Source organism: Passer domesticus, chromosome 11 (assembly GCF_036417665.1).
Source record: "Passer domesticus isolate bPasDom1 chromosome 11, bPasDom1.hap1, whole genome shotgun sequence".
In the NCBI taxonomy this organism is placed as follows: Eukaryota; Metazoa; Chordata; class Aves; order Passeriformes; family Passeridae; genus Passer; species Passer domesticus.
In genome coordinates, this window is record NC_087484.1 from 25240210 (window position 1) to 25255143 (window position 14934).

The 14934-nt window shown below is 40.3% G+C and overlaps 1 protein-coding gene across 5 annotated transcripts in view; it reads left to right on the top strand.

Moving 5' to 3' along the window:
- The window catches only part of CLSTN2 (calsyntenin 2), a 418740-nt gene that overhangs the window by 172074 nt on the left and 231732 nt on the right, over window positions 1–14934 (top strand). The window contains exon 1 of one of the 5 annotated variants that reach the window (XM_064384808.1): window positions 13324–13714. The exons of the other annotated variants lie outside the window; for them this stretch is intronic. The gene's annotated coding sequence lies outside the window, so the exon portion shown is untranslated. Of the gene's footprint in view, window positions 1–13323; window positions 13715–14934 lie in introns of those variants that run through there. 5 annotated transcript variants of the gene reach the window in all.

The following is a 14934-nucleotide window of genomic DNA, read 5'->3' on the forward strand; positions in this document are numbered from 1 at the left end:
TTCTATTTTCAGGGAAAAGAAGAATTTCCTCTGAAATACTTGGGTTTTTAAAATTTTTTGGCATAGTATGATCTATGATCTACCCATCTTCTCTGACTATGAGATTGCAGAACCACCTTGTAAACACGTAATGCATTCTGGAATTTTTGCAGTTACCATCTGGATGGTTGCTGATGCTTTGCTTGTTGCTGGTGTTTGGTTAGTATGATGTTCCTGCACCACTCAGTGGAGGGACAGCTCATGCATCTCGTGTTCCATGTGACTGCTGCTCCCCAGCCCTGCCTGTGAGCAGTGGGTTGTGATTCCTTCATTCTACTGCCAAAGGAAGCTGGGCTGAGTTTGGAGAAATCTGCAGTGAGGGAGCTCAGTGAGAACCGTGTTACCAGCAGCAGTGATTGTGAAGACTGCTGGCAGTTATCATCCAGACAGAACTGATTAAAAATGAACTCCTCCTGTTGTTGTACCAGTTGTGTTTTCAGGGAAACAGTGTGGTTTTGAAATGTTTGAACTTGCCAGTTTGGATCAAAAGCTCAAGCTTTCTACTAAAAGCTTTTAGCTGGGCTTTGTAGGCATCCGTGTAGCACACCACAGGATAAAAGCCTGCTAATGTAGCACTGTGTTGTTCTCTTTGAACTTCCTGCATGGATTAACAGTAGCAAAGAGTAAATAATTTACAGATAATAGTGAACATAAGTTTTAAAAATTATTTGAATATGCTGTTTTATACTGGTAGAGTAGAGTCTGCTGAGAAATTATGTGCAGAGAGAGGATGGAACACTTGCTTTTGGTTCTTCCAGTGGTGCAGTTGACTCATCTGTACAGTTCTGCAATGGCAGATGCTGCTCCTTGTGCCTCGCACAGAGCACATCAAGTTACTTTTCCTGACAAATTCAGGCTCATATACTGGTAAGCCAATACAGAGATAGAGAAAATTGCATTTTTTGCATTACCAAAAGGTGACTTAGCCAATTTAAGACAATCTTTGCTTTACTTCATTAAATACTTAATTTCTTGTTGAACCAATTGTTATTTCTGCTGTTAATTTTTTTTTCTTTGGAAAAGGCTAAGGAGAAGCCTTGAAGGGGTATGAAGGGTTTGTTCTCATGGCATAGTGAAGATGGGAGCATGAGTGGTGATGTGGAATCTGCTGCTCTGTAGACTCTTATTCTCTGTTGCATATGCAGAAATAGCAGGCTCAGATTTTTAAATTCCTCTGCAATTTCACTTGTTGCAAGCTGAACTCCAACACACTTTAGAAAGATGATTTAATATAGAAGAAAAATTGCAATTCTTTCCTTTCCCAGTTATTAATCATTTATGTATCTATAAAAGTGGCAGGCTTGCCCTTGGGTTTTGGTCATAGGTCATTATGATTTGCAATCCAGTATAGATTCTGTTGTGGCTTGATACAGGGCAGAAAAGGAGAGCCTGAGGTATGAATAAATCATTCAGCCCACTGTGGTAATGCACAGCAGTTTGTGTCACCACTGCTCTGAAAGGCCAACAGTCTGACTTGCCAGAAGCAGAAACTTTTAAAGAACACAGCATCCCTGCATTTTGGTCTGCAAAAATGTAGCAATGAAGGTTAAATGTCTGAAAGTTCTTTTTAAAGATAATGAGTCTGAAGTTTCGGGAGCCTTTCAGTAGTGGTTCAGCACATCAGCCTTTCAGATCATCAGTGAAACTAAGAACTAATCAGCAAACTGGACAATTCCTCTGATCAGCTTGACAGAGGCTCTACCTAAAATGTCAAGATTGCTACTTTGTCTATTGTAAAGGAAAAAAACTATGCTTGAAAAATCCCACTATCTTATTTATCAGATAACAAGGAGACACCAGAGGGTTTTCAGAGTGGCATTTATACCTCTATGCCATCTGTTGATACTGCTGAAACAAAGGTGCTCATTGGACTTGTTCACTGGAATTAATTTTGGAAAAAAACACTGGGTTGTAAACTACATTTCTCTGGCTTTTGCTTAGGCCAGGCTCTGTTTTAATTAACCTATGCACATTTTCAAAACTCAAGCTATCAATGCCTCCAGAGCAGAAATTTAGTGTTTCAGACTTGGAGCTTTCAAAGTTGTTTGAAGCAGTGTGGAAGCATCTTTTGTGGTATTTTTCCATTCTCTCCAATATTCAGTTCCTGATCTTATTAGTCTGTAAAATTCATGGGAAATATGATTAGTTTTAGTTCAAATACAAAGAAGTAGGTCATGAGCAGACTGTGAAATGTGGATAAAATCCTTTAAATTAAATTGTTTTATTGAAGAAAATTATCTCGGTGCTTCTATGTTGGAAAGGCTAAACATGAAAGAGATGTTTACTGAAAAAATGTATTGATAGCAGTTTAGTATTATGGTAATTAAAATTATTTCAGTATATTCTGCATTGGCTATTGAAATCATAGCATTATTTTGATTTACACAGCAAAACTGATATAAGACAGACCTGTATCTTGAAATCTTTGAAATGACATCTGCTTTAAAATTAGATAAAATTTTTGTTAATCAGCATCCTATAATTTTATTCCAATTAATATATTTTGCTCTAGATCTTGTCCTTAAAAAGGGGAAAATAAACTGTATAAGCAAAATTATCCATTTTCTATATCTCAAAGTCTTATCTTGATAAGATCAGAGGTAAACCCTTTATTCTCCTAGATCAGCTTTTGTGGAGTGTGCTCACCTGGCTGTTCAGGGTGCTGTGGGGAAGGCTGATACCGCTGCACATTAGACAGTTCAGTTTAGCAGAAGAGGACATTGCTGCTGTTTGATAAATGGGGATCAAAAACCATTTATGTGAGGCACGGGGATGGTGTTGTGCACAGTATGATAGAGGAAACAGAAAGATATCACTGGGTACAGCTCATCCTGCCTGATGGATTTTGGACCCTCTGAGTCAGGCTTAGACTTCTTCCAGTGGGCACACACGGAGCTTTGGCTTAGCTGTGGCTTCTGCTTGGGCTCCAAAGACCATGCAAAGTAAGAGGCTGGAGCAGATGTCACACCCACAGCCTGCTGTGCTGAGCTGCTGCTCACCCGGGCTGTTCGTGTCCAAGTGTCATCTCAGACACTAGACCAGGCAGCCCTAAATTCACCCCCAGCACAGTCCTGACAGCCCCACTCAGACAGAACTGATTTGTGCCACCAAAGTCCATTCCTAACTCACATGGCTTTTGAATCTGTATTTAACAGTGTTGACTTTTAATGGGTACACTTGTCACATTTTTTCCACATTTAAAATAGCATAGTAAAGCTTACTCAATTTTTTCAGTATAATAGGAAGATTAAAAGGTCTGCCCTTGCTGTGATTGCTGTGATTCTGTGCAAAAAATGGCTTTTTTTTTCAGTGGGCAATGGCAAGACTATGAGATAAAATTCAATTTTTATCATCTTTCCTATATCTGGTTCAACAGTGACCTGATTACTGGGCAACCCTCTATTGCACCTATGTGAGACACTGAGATTCTGTTGTCTGTTAAAATTATGTTTTGGGTTACCATTAATAGTATTTTTCAGGGAATTTTGATTTTTTAAAAGTACAAATTACAGTCAAGTAGTTTTTTCATATGTGATGGTGAAATTCTTGTGCAGTTGATTCTGAGAAACATGTTATTATTTCTAAGTTATCTTTTTTATTCTACTGAATGATGAAAACCATTACAATGTCCTTTTATCTATGTTGAGTTTAACATATAGAAAAAATCATGCTTAAAAACAAAAAGTGGGAGACTGAAATAATTAGGTGTATCTTTATTGGAAGTTACAGTTGTACCTGAGTATTTGCTGCCTGTGCTAGTTGTGATATTAAAATTATGACTTTTTCTGTAGTCTTGATTGAATTAGGAAAGGTCAAATGCCTGGAACATTCCAATGCTGTGCTCTGCAAGAACTGAGTAAAGGGGCTGTTTGAGGGAAGGGTGTCTGTCTGTCTGTCTGCAAACCTTTCTTGTTCGATGAGGCAGCATCCTGCTGAATCAAAATATGCTATTTGTACTAGGACAGAGTGCTGTGACCCTCATAATTTAAGCTGTGCTCAGAATCCTGAAAAGTGAAGTGTGGCCTTGGAGGGGAACATGCAGGAAACGTGAGGTTGGATGGGATACAGAGGTGGGCTGGCAGAAAGCTGTGCTGCTGTTGCTGAGGAGGATGGGGATGGACTGAGAGCTGCTGAACAGGTTCCTGGACAGCAGGAAATGTGTCTGGGGCAGTGTCTGAAGGGAGGTGTCCCTAATTTGGGATGATGATCAGTGCACATTTAAAGTGAATTTTGTTTGTCCTTATCCCAAGTCCTGCTTGATGAGGTTTCTGTTTTCTCTAGACAAGGAAACGAGATGTAGCCTGATCCAAGCAGCTTTGCTCTCCTCCTCCTTGGCTAAGTGTGTTACCTTACACCTGCCCACTGACTTTGGTACTGGCCCAGACTTCTCAGATGTTCAATTTGTCTTTTCCTGCTGGGCTCTTGGCAGGTCCTCTGGGTGTGAGAGTGTGCTGCCAAAACTGATAGTTAATGAATTTGTGTGATTATTGCAACTTTCTTGTATGAGCTTTTTTCCCAGACTGAGTTGACTGCTTAGAGGGCATGAAAATAGCCATTATGTAAATAAATACATTTCTAACAAAAATTATGCTGAAATTCCCTGTCCTATGAAAAATCACTAATACAGTAGTTAGTGAACAGTTTGCAGAGCAGTAGTCTCTAAACAGTTATGGGATTTTCATTATGAATATCATTACTACTGTTCATTTCTGAATTCAGCACTCTTGAGGGAACAAGCAATTACCCACCACTGAAGGAATTCCATCTTGAGCTTCCATAAGTACATTCTGTAAAGTGATTCAAACACCTCAGAATTGTGAATCTTGTGTCTCTGTCACAGCAGTCTGTGTAATATATGTGTATGTAGAGAGACATATAAAGTTACATTTTTAATCTATTATTATAAATATTTTATTTAAGTGTGAGGGGAATTTACTATTCATAACTAAGACCTTGCTAACTGGGATTAGGCCTACTGCAGACAAATGCTTTGCAAGCTTTTTTTGTCGTTCCAACAGTTCTTGATGATCTTACCTGTGTGATTTCTTGCTCCACCTATTTTTCATCTCGCTTCTCTCATCTTTGTAAAAGTGATTTTCAGTTTGCATCACAAGATGCTTTGTATCATGTGGCTTAGTGATGAAATGTTGGGGGAAAGCACAGCCACTGAGTTCTGCCAATTCTTGGGAGTTAACAGAATGATTACCCAAGCTATTGGATTCTTGTGATTGATCTTGTCACACTAAAGCGTTACTGGCATTGGCTTGATTATAGTCTAATATCTGTCTATATAAAATGTTCTACATATAGAATAGCTTTAAAATGCCAACAGGAATGCCATTATTGGTAGTAATTTTCTGCATTAATGCGGAGCATTTGGAATTGCTTTTTGTGAGTGTATTGTTCCACTGAGAATTCTTACATACTTTCTGTCATGTTCTCTTCAGGATCCAATGTTCTTATGGCCTTGGAGTTTCAGCATGGTACAAATGCTGAATTTATATTTGCATCATCCCTCTGATAAGAAGAAATATTTTCTGACATGTAGATTCAAAAATGAGGGGGTGATTAGGGTGCCCAGTCCAAAGGGTCAAGAAAAGAGTGTCAGAGACTGGTGTCAAAATGTGGTTTGAGTCTGAGATGTTTCTGAGAAAAAAAAAAAAAGGTGCTTTGGCATGACTTGAAAGACAGGGATGCTGTTAGGAGTTTGTTGACCCATACAACAAAGATGAAACTGTGATGTGCTGTGTGCCAGCAGTCCCTGATCAGCAGGAGAAAGCTCCCTGCTGTGATTAGCCCCCAAGAGTATCAGTTCCTTGCCTCATTCTTCACCTGGGGATGGGAGCAGGGCTCCTTTAGGGCCAGCTCTCTTCACAGGTGAGTGCCTGGACTTCCTAACTGTTGATACATTTACAAACCTTGCAGAGTTGCCGTGCCACTTACCAGACAGCAGATGCTACCTTAAATTCATCATGACATAAAGGCTGGTCAGGTAATTGGTGGGGTTTTGTCTGGCAACTTATTGTTAAATTAATTATGTGTTTCTGAAAAGCACTAATTTTTGAACAGGTTTTGGTGTTTTGTGTTGTTAAGGTATTTTTCAGAAACACAGCTCTTTGTTCTAGCCAGATGAAATCTACTCTTTATTTCTTTATACCAATAGAATACACTGTGATCCACAGACTATCCTTATGGTTGAACTGACGGGGGCTCCTGGGATGAGTGAAGAGATGTAAATTTTGTCTCCATGTTTCAGAAGGCTGATTTATTATATTATGATATATATTATATTAAAATTATATACTAAAACCATACTCAAAGAATAGAGAGAAAAGGATTCATCAGAAGGCTAGAAAGAGCAGGAATGGAATCAGGAATGATAACAAAAGCTCATGACTCTCAGAGTCTGATGCAGCTGCATCTTTGATTGGTTGTTAAGTAGAAACAACTCACATTGACCAATCACAGATGCTCCTTTTGGTAAACAATGTCCAGACCACATTCCATAGCCATCAGATAGTTAATTGTTTACATTTCTTTTCTGAGGCTTCCCAGCTAGAATAGAAAAATCCTAGCAAAGGATTTTTCATAAAATATCATGTCTACATATCCTGACACAGACAGCACTGCCTTATCAGAAAACTTGTATTGTCCTTCTCTACTGCTGCATTTGATATTTGTCTCCACTGATACTGACAAAACTCTCAGGAGAAAAAACAAAATAAAAGAAAAGGAAAAACTAGTCCATACTAGGTGCAAGCATATTGAATTGCCTGTGAAAGAGGAGAACTCTGTGGGAGTGATGAGCACCAAGTGCCCCTTTCTGAAAAGGTGGATGTGTGTCCTCTGGAGCTGTGTGCACTATCTGTATGATTCACCTTTCTTCACTGGAAATTGAATGTCTGCATCTGACTGGATGTGCTTGAAATTTGGGCATTTTAATAGACCCACGTGCTTTACATTTTAAATGGATCTGCTGTACTGCCAGGCATGGGCTGGATTCCATTCCTCCAGACAGGCAAATTCTGGGCAGCAGGAGTTTGAGCCCACCTTCTGTCTTGCAAGACTCAGATCAGATCTTTTTAACTTCTCCTGTTTTCTTTTATTGTTAGCCAGCAAAAGCTTTAATCATCCCTTTCTATCCTTATCTGCCCTGCAAGAGAACAGTTGTGAAGATGACTCTGTGCTTCTAAACTGGTTTCTCATTCAAAGGGACCTAATAGTGGACAGATGGCCAAACCTTGGAAAATAGGAAATGACAGCAAGGAGAAAATTCCCTCTGCCAAATATCTCTGCAGCTCATTGGGTGAAGGGAGCAGAGGGGAATATTCTATTCCCATCTCTTAACGTGAATGAATCTGGCAGAATTTCATTTTGTTTGGGTCAGATTCTCTGCTTAGTGTAAGATTTGGAGCATTATTTTTTTAATCTCTTTCATCTCTTGGATTGCTTAGCCAGGCATTTTGATGAAAATGTGTCCTAGGTGTTCTTTGAGTTCAGGCTGCAGCCACATGAACGAGAAGTGACAGATGGGGCCATGTGAGTGAAATCCATCTGCTATAATAAGAATCCTAAGAGCATCCTTTGAAGGCTTGTTGGAAGCACCCAAGCAGTCCAGAATTCCAGGAGGTTAATGCCTGCACCATTTTCCTGTTAATTCATTTGAGATTTAGAAAACTTCTGAAAGGAAATACTCTCTGATGAAACCCTTGCAACTCTGTGAGGGTGAGATATCCCTGCTATTTTGTGACTTAAACTACCCAGCAGCATTTCTTGGGATGAACTTTTTCTCATTTTCCAAGAGAAGCATTTCAAAATGTACTGTTTTAGAACAGCCCAAAGCTTCACATTCATAGAAATTTACCAAAAATATTTGTTGAAATTTTATTAATGAACAACTCTGGTATCATGTGAGATCATTATTCATGCACTTGATTTGGATGTCATTTTGAGATATGCTCATGAGATCAACAGACGTGGTTTTTCCCCTATTTTTTCTATAATTGAAAGAGAGAGAGGGAAGGATGGGAAGAAGACTTGCATCATGATTGGGAAATCAAACTTCCACACAAGTTAGAGGTGAGGACGCACTACTGCACTATGTTAAAGTGTTTAATACCTCATGCCTCTACATTATTGAAAGCCTTAGCTCAAGTGAAACATGCAGTTGTTGCCACTTCTTCCGTATCCCTGTCCTGGTTTTGCTTAAAGTTCAAATGGAAAGAAATCTCCAGAACTTAATAATTTGAATATTGACGTGTCATTGTCTAGGTTCAAGCATTTCTGTCTTTGTTTTGATCCCAGACGATTGATACCTAAAAGTAGAACAACTTGTTTCTTAGTGTGATGATGAATGAAGTCTTGGAGTCAAATGAACTTTCTTGTTCTGGTTTGTCTGGTGTTTTGATAGTTTATATATGTGGATGAAACTGGTGGAAAAATGGGTGACTGGGATGTGAAGATAATGCCAGATCATTGTGGCAATGAAAATAAGAATTTATTTGGGACTTATGCAGATCCACAGCAGGAGTTTACCTGCACCTGCCTTATGGAAGGAGAGCAACACAATTCTTGCACAAGAAATTCTCCTCAAAGTATTTAGCAATGAAAGTATCATAAAGTGAGCTGGCTAAAGAGCTATAATTTCGCTTGCAGTTACTCATTACTTTATGGTAAATCTTAATTTGGCTCTATAAGAAATATTTTTTTCATTTTAGTGTATTCATTTAGGAAAAGCAAGGAGTTACTTAATATTCAGTTTCCATACATTGAAACGTTCTTTGCATTAGTCTTTGTTCCTTCAAGACTTGAAGTGTGTTTCAGCATAATCAGCCTCCCAGTGGATTTTAGCATGAAAACAAATCTCACTTTAATTTTACAAACTTCAGTTTACCAAGCAGAGCAAGGAAATTAAATTACCTGTTTGCAAACACAGCCTCCTTTCTTAGGAAACATTTTTACTATCACTTGCAATTTTCATGTAGCTCTTTTCATTGTGGGTTTTTAACTCTTATGGTTGTGCCATTAATCAAGAGTACTGGCAGGGGAGCAATAACTCAGACAGGTTTTCTGCTTTGGGACTTTGTGGTGTATTGTGGGCTCAAGGAAAGGTGGGGTTGATGTCAAACCTGAGCTCAGTCGCTGTAGGGTATATCTGCCAGAGTGCAGTGGTGGCAGTGGGGGATCTAGCAGGTTGATTTATACGTTGTTGTGGGCCTCGAAAGCCATATTATCTCTATCTGTCATGTGCTTAAGTAATTCCATATGTATTTTGGGTTTCAATATTCAGAATTTTGAATATGTTGTTTCTCAGCTCATGACCCTTAAGCTGCTTTTGTGTTATGCCAGTGGTAGGCATAATACAATAGCTTTCTTGCACCTTTCAGGCACTGGTGAAAACAATGTTTTAATGAAACTGCTCACACTTTCAAAGCTAGCCCATTACTGTAGAAACAAATTACCCTTCAGAAGGATAAGGAGAAGGTGATAATTTTTTCAACACAGGATGCTTTATCAGAAACACTGATTTATTGACTGTGAAATTTCACAGGGATATATGCCAGCCTTGATGAGCCTTTTGTGGAGTATTTTCTCAGGTCTCTCATGAAAGCGATAACTTGAAAGAGAAATCCCCTAGAGAAATCCATAGACTGGAGATTAATATATTAGCCTCATATGTGGGATGTGGAGTCTCATGTGATTTGTTCCTTTCCCAGTTGATTATTTTGGAGGTGCCTTCATGCTAAAACTGTCTGCCTGGTGTCATCTGCACTGTTGTCTTGTTTTCTGGTTTTGTTTGGTGGGGGTTTTTTGTGTGTATTGTTTTGGTTTTGGTTTGTTTTTTTTGTGTGTGTGTGGTTTTTTTCTTTTAACAAATCTTGAAATGCTTTGGTTTTCTAATAATATAAAATAGAAGATATTTTTTTATCTTTTCCTTAACCTGTTAACTATTTCGTTGCCCTCGTTGCCATCTTTATGGCTCTTGTATCATTTGCTGCCTGGATTGTCCCCCTGCCCCCGCAGGGAAGGGGCTTGGTCTGACTCTCCACATAGGAAACAATCAAACAAGGATGCAAATAAGTCTTCATGGTAAACATGGCAAGCATGGGAAGAAGTGCCTCAAACATGAGGGGAGTAAATCTCTCTCCCCTCAGATTAAGTGCTTCTCTAAATGACAGTTCTTTATAGATTTTTCATTGGGATGATGTACAGCATCCATTATTTTGAAGTACTGCTCTTAGATACAGATAATCCCACAGCACTGGATATTTGTGGCTTTGGTATGTACGCATAAAGTCTTAGCAATATGAACACAGGCACAGAATTTTATGGGCTGTAGAGGTGTCTGGGATGGCAAATTATAACTCAGCCATGCTGAGCAAGGTCATCATAGTTGATATTTTATAGAAAATTATTTGTTTACAGTAAGGGAGTGGAGTTTGGAAAGGGACATGTTTCCCCTCTGACTGATCAACCAAAGGCATTTTCATTAAATGCAGTTCCTGTAGGTAGGTGCATGTACAAGGTATTTATGAGGTGTGGGAGTCTCCAACTACAGACTTTGATCTCTGGCTCCTTTGACTAAAAACATGTCTTGCATGAAGTTAGTTATGAAATTGTAACTGATCAAGTTTATTATTACCTCACACTAATGCATGGGATGTACGTCGAAATTAGGAATTCTAGAATCACTTTTGCTTCTCTATTCTGGAGCTTACTCATAACTGTAAAGTAGATCTATATTTTCATAATTTCTTTTTAAAGGAAGAAGGGAATCATGTCAGCAGCTTTCAGCAGGGTGCTGAAATAGGACTGCAAGAATGTGAAGATTTCTGTGTTTGTGTCAGTGCAGTGTCAGTGGTCCAGGCTGGGGTGTGCAAAGGAGGCACTGGGGCCCTTGTGGCACAGAGTCTACAGCCAGGGTGAGTTTAAACAGCTTCAGGCTGTAGCAATTTACTGTTGTCAGACTGAATATAAATGGGGCCTCGGGGTGGGGGCAAAGGCCACAACAGACACTCTCAAGAAATATTTCTCTGTATTTGTATCAGTAGGAAAGCCTAAAAAGGTTTTTGTTGTGAACACGTGCTTCCTGCCTCTGCATTTCCTTCCTGTAATGTCCTCATTTTGCTGTGTAACAATGCTGGTCTGGTTTTGTAATTTTTTCTGCCCAGCTTTGTTTAGTATTCATTTTTCTTGAACTATCTAGTCTGTTTCACAAATTCCATGCATAAAATTGTGCTGTATGATTTCAAAGTCCTGTGGGTAAAAAAATAACTTTTTTTCTCTCAGTCTTCTGTATTTTTTTTAATGAAGAATTATTTTGGTCCTGAAGAAATTTAAATTATCCTATTACAGTGTGACCTCACAGCACGATGCAGTGATGGTTCCCTGCAGGGGTAAGCAAGCAGTAAGTGCCATATGTACCCAATTCTGTCCCTCTGGAAAATATGTGTGAATGTGGGGTAGATTTAGTCAAAGTTAACACCCCTCTTCTTGAGGAAAAATAGCAAAGTGTGACTGTGACTAACTGAATAATTGAATGGATAATTGAATTCATTTCTAAAGGTGACTGCTATGAGAGGGGTAGCTATGAGAGTTGGTGAAGAGAAAATATCTTCCCTCTTTAGATTAAGTCTTTTCTGTAAACCTACTTAGATAATAGTGCATGGAAATCGATTTTAATGTGGCAGTGGTCATTTTTTTGTATTGGTACATCATTAAAATCATGTCTAGTATGTTGAGATCAGAGCAGTTACTCTAATGCTAACAGGTGGAGAGGTCTGAAGTAACCAATGTGTAGATTATATTGTGAATTTTTATTTCTGGCTACTTGTTTTGTTTGTTTTTATATGCTATTTGGCCAGCTGCAGGTTGTGGTGTGACACTTCATAACTTAGCAGTTAAAGAAGAATTACTGAATTATTTTGATTTTTGCAGTTCCCTGCCTACAGCTTAAATCTGAGCTCAGTGCCTCTGGGTTTGTATGCACCTTTCTTCTCCATTTGAGAGGTTATCCCAGCGTACTCTGTGCAGTGTTTTGGGTATGTCATGGTTTGACCCTGGCACAATGCCAGGGCCCCCATGAAGGGTATATTTTCAAAATGGTGGCTGTGAGATGTGACCCGGGAACAGAACAAAGCAGGCTCTCATTCGGGGATGGAGGGAAAAAAAACATAACACTTTATTTATTACAAATCTAGAAAGGAACACATACTAAACTAAGAATGAAAACCTTCCAAATACCTTCCTCCTCCCCCTCCCTTTTCTCCACAGATTCACCACCCCTCAAATTATCAACCCTCAAATCCATCAGGGAGAGAGGAGTCCCCCCTTGCCTCATGGGCCTCCCCCGGAAGCACAATTAAAACCTCCTGTGCTTCCGTGTCATCCATGGCCCCACCCAAAGAACATCGGCCCTCGTGACTTCTCCCCCCCCATGTCCAGTGCTCTCACCACTGGACACGGGCCAGGACTGCTTTTAGGGCTCCCCGTTTAAAGATGCTCCACCCACTTCCAGAAGCAGCAGTCTCTCAACTTTGGGACACCAGTCCCCCCCAAATTTCACCCCCTGGGGCCGAGGGGCCTCATGAACAGAGATCTTCCTCTCCGTGGAGACAGAGGGCATCCCACACCCCCTTCAGCCGTCTCTGTTCACGCCGCTGCTTCACTCTTGACTCCCGGGTGTTGCCTCCCCCTAAATACAGTCTCTGGGTCACAGGGAAAAAACACGGGTCTGTCCATGGCTATACAAGAAAGAGTCCAGCCCAAGGCCACTCCATCTCTTCCACTCAGGATTCTTCTCTCTTCCAGCTTTCCTCACGCTTGCCCATCTCTCATCTCTCTCTCACCTCATCCTGATTCAGGAGGATTCAGTATTTGTAAGGTTTCTATTAGTCTACAAAGGGGTTAAAATTTTCTTCTGCCTGCCCAAGGACTCCCACAGCAGCTGGGCACCTCTCTCGCCGCATCCCCCGCTTCTGGCCGGCTGAGTTGCCAGCACAATTTCTGTCCCTCTCTCCGGGGGGGCTGCCCAGACATCCCAAGTCTCTTCCACCCCTGCATGTTCTCCTCCACCTCTGCACCTTTTGGGGCTCCTGGCCTCCTCCCTGTCATGGCCTCCCCCTCCCCGACCCAGACGCAGCTGGGCAGGGGAGAGGCCAGACTTTACTCACCAACGCCGGATTCCCAAAGAGGAAGTTCTCTGGGAATCTCCTGCTTTTAACCCCCGTGTGTTCTCAGAGGCGTTGCCAATTTTGAATTTGGCCCCTGATTGGCCCGACTTAGACCTTTCCAAAAACACATTTCCGGGCCAAACCACGACAGGGTAGAAACAAAGCAAGACACAATCCAGCACAAAGGGCAGCCAGTCTGAAGGACTCAGTACAAATGTTACCTCTGCATGTACTCTTGCTGCAAGAAGAGCTCCTTCTGACAGGCTTCTCTTCTGCATTTGGCACTTTGGCACTTGACATGGCAGATAATCTATGCAGATACTGATCCAGCAGATTTCTCTGTCTCAATATACTGAAAATACACAGGTGTACCCCTCTAAGTCAGTTAACTCATCTTGAAGACTTCACACTGGAACTTCCACTGCTGAGTGTGTTTTGCCCTCTTTGACCAGCACTATTTAAACATGCTTCCCTTTGCCTAATCCATATTGGATGAAATCTAGGTAAGATCTGATATTATCTTTATTTTACCTCTAACTATTGCTGTTTTGTCAGTTCAGTTGGGAATGCACGCCAGAGATGGAACCTGTCCTTACTATTACTCCATGTGGTATGGATCTAATTTCCAAAGTATTAGTTTTAAGCTAAAAAGCATCCCTAAATTATTAAAATGTCATTGCTGTTAATAATTTGGAATGATTGGGACTGTTACATTTGTTGCATTAGTTTCAGTATATAGTAGATCCTGTGGTCATCTTTTCCTGTGGCTGAATTGTTTCCTCTGTTATAAAAGGGAAGTCAGATCTTTTTGTCAGATCAACATTTCATTCTACTTCAGTTCTATTTCCTAAAGAAAGATGTACCTTCAAGGCTGATAAAACCTAACACTGACAGACTGCTATCCTTGCCCCTTAATTAAAAAGTTCCTGCAAGTGCAAGTTACTGCTTTTATTGGTCATTCACCCTTTCAAAAAATGTTACTATAATGAGACTAAAAGAGATAATTGTATCTGTACACTTGTGGATTGCATAATCCTGTTAGTTTTGAAAGCAAACTCTTACCCAGTACTTTCATGTGGCTGTCACTTTGCATATGAAGATGTTTTATTCCTCCACCTGAAAATCAGGTGGAAAAAAGGACTTGCACTGTCAGCCAGAAATGATTACACCTGAGTCCTGAGTGTGTGGTGCTACCTACAATAATTTTCTTCTTCAGGAGGAATGCTCTGCTCTATGAGCGAATGAGTGCTGTCTGTCTGGTTCCTCTGTGTTCCCCTGCCACAGAGGGAGTGGAAACACCCCCATCTTCAATAGCAAATGGCCTGGGAAGCCAAAAGGCAGGTCTTCGTCCATAGCAGAATGGAAGCAGGCAGATCATTCATCTGCTGGCAAAGCAGTGGTCACAGAAGGGCCCCCAATCCTCTCTGGGTTTTGTGTGTCACGCATGTACAGTCTCTGTCTATAGATGAGATTTCATCCCTCTGCTCATTTGCATCTCCATGTTCTTTCATTCCATGATAATTGCTATTTTGTATTTCACTTCTGTGACATGTCTGTGCTTTATCTGTCACTTTTGGAGCTTGCAGTTGCTACACATTATTAACGCAAATTGTATCATAACTGACATCTTAATAGATATGTTCCTCATAGTGACACAACTCTACTCTTTCATGTTGGTAAAAAAACCAAACATATGAGTGGACAAGTCTCTATACTTTTAATC